Below are 2,500 nucleotides of genomic sequence, written 5' to 3' on the forward strand. Positions count from 1 at the left end.
GGGGAAACGAAAACATAAACCAGTATAGTTTTCGCTGAATCGCTCTACACACACGCGCGCGCACGCCGCACGCACGCACGCACGCACGCACGCACGCACACACACACACACGTTGCAATTTTTCAGCAAGACCGTATACTCGTAGCATCGTCAGTCCACCGCTCATGGCAAAGGCAGTGAAATTGACAAGAAGAGCGGGGTAGTAGTTGCGCTGAGAAGGATAGCACGCTTTTTTGTACCTCTCTTCGTTTTAACTTTCTGAGCGTGTTTTTAATCCAAACATATCATATCTATATGTTTTTGGAATCAGGAACCGACAAGGAATAAGATGGAAGTGTTTTTAAATTGATTTCGACAATTTAATTTTGATCATAATTTTTATATTTTTAATTTTCAGAGCTTGTTTTTAATCCAAATATAACATATTTATATGTTTGTGGAATCAGAAAATGATGAAGAATAAGATGAACGTAAATTTGGATCGTTTTAAAAAAAAAAAATTTTTACAATTTTCAGATTTTTAATGACCAAAGTCATTAATTAATTTTTAAGCCACCAAGCTGAAATGCAATACCGAAGTTCGGCCTTTGTCGAAGATTGCTTGGCCAAAAATTCAATCAATTTGATTGAAAAATGAGGGTGTGACAGTGCCGCCTCAACTTTTACAAAAAGCCGGATATGACGTCATCAAAGGTATTTATGGAAAAAACGAAAAAAATTTCCGGGGATATCATTCCCAGGAACTCGCATGTAAAATGTCATAAAGATCGGTCCAGTAGTTTGGTCTGAATCGTTCTACACACACACACGCACACACACAAACGCACACACACACATACACCACGACCCTCGTATCGATTCCCCCTCTATGTTAAAACATTTAGTCAAAACTTGACTAAATGTAAAAAATTAGGATGTAAGACAAAATCGAATGGCGTGGTGGAGTTGAGGGAGGTGTTGTTTTAAAGGGTATGGTTTCGGAATAATTGGCTGCCAAAGATTCCAGCATATGTGTTTTGTAATTTAGGGCTCTCAAGGATTGCAGATATTCAGTGATGAAAAATGTATGATCAAAATATGGGGGGAGGGAGGGGGGGTGTTCTTCATGTGAGTTCGCACCCAAGGATTCCACCCTTGTGCTATTTCTTGAATAGAAACCTTTTGAACTACACAAACAAATGGCGCAAGTTTTGAAATCAGCTTCAGCTAATGCATTTTAGGCCACAAAACGGATACAGGACAGAGTAACATCAAATTCAGCATATTTGACCTGGATTTCCTGCGACTATTGGAGGAAAGAGCACTTATTTGTTCCTTTGAATTCATTCAGTGCAGTTGAGGATGTGTCGGCAGAAGAAATACATGTACAACTCCTGCCTTAGCTTTGCATTGTCTTGGTATTGGTTTGATTGCTTCCCTTGCCAAATAAGAGCTTTGTGCATATATTGAAACTACGAATCTTGCAGCCTTTTCTGTATACTGCACGCTCTGTTACGACAAAGGAACGTTGCGGGTGCAGAATGATATAGACGAGATCTTTTTCGCTTTTCTTCCTCGTAATCTTAGATAGTCATCTTCTCAAATTCTCTGCTTTGCTGGTAGTCTATACTGTAAATAGCCAGGGAAGTTTGGTGTCAGAAGTCGATGAAACTCACAAAATGACTTCAAATCCCCGAAAACTTAGCCGTCATGTAGACAGATTGGCTCAACTTTTCCACGTATATGTGAAAAAGTGACGACAGCTAGTGGCTGATTAAAACTTCCAAATCTGACCAAACCTTTATTGTCGTTTCGGCAAATTTGCCATAGAAATACATTCCAGAAACATCTCTGTATAGCACTCTTACGTTTTATTTAATTTTCGACGACTTCATATTCGACTTTTAAACCAATAAATGTTGAGGCCGTATTGTGGCGATCTAATTTTTCAATCACTTCGACCAATCCCTGGTTTTTGAGTCACTTGAGAAAAAGTGACTCTATGTAATCGGTCAGTGTTAGTCTGTCCGGCCGGCCGTCCGGCCGGCCGTCCGGCCGGCCGGCCGTCCGTAGACACCACCTTAACGTTGGACTTTTCTCGGAAACTATCAAAGCGATCGGGCTCATATTTTGTTTAGTCGTGACCTCCAATGACCTCTACACTTTAACGATGGTTTCGTTGACCTTTGACCTTTTTCAAGGTCACAGGTCAGCGTCAAAGGAAAAATTAGACATTTTATATCTTTGACAAAGTTCATCGGATGTGATTGAAACTTTGTAGGATTATTCTTTTCATCAAAGTATTTACATCTGTAGCCTTTTACGAACGTTATCAGAAAAACAAGGGAGATAACTAGCCTTTTCTGTTCGGCAACACACAACTTAAAGGCAGAGTAAGCCTCCCGTAAACCATCACAGATACGGTCAGGCTTTTACACACAGTACAAACACCATTTCATTTAAACACTCACCAATTGAGAACATCCTAGGTGCCCTCCGTAAAGAGCGAACAATTTTCAAA

General features: G+C 40.0%; 1 protein-coding gene across 2 annotated transcripts in view; it reads left to right on the top strand.

Annotated features, from left to right (window-relative positions):
- The window catches only part of LOC138971134 (cilia- and flagella-associated protein 44-like), a 236,935-nt gene that overhangs the window by 179,993 nt on the left and 54,442 nt on the right, over positions 1–2,500 (top strand). The gene's annotated exons all lie outside the window — the stretch shown is intronic.

Source organism: Littorina saxatilis, linkage group LG7 (assembly GCF_037325665.1).
Source record: "Littorina saxatilis isolate snail1 linkage group LG7, US_GU_Lsax_2.0, whole genome shotgun sequence".
NCBI classification, from domain to species: Eukaryota; Metazoa; Mollusca; class Gastropoda; order Littorinimorpha; family Littorinidae; genus Littorina; species Littorina saxatilis.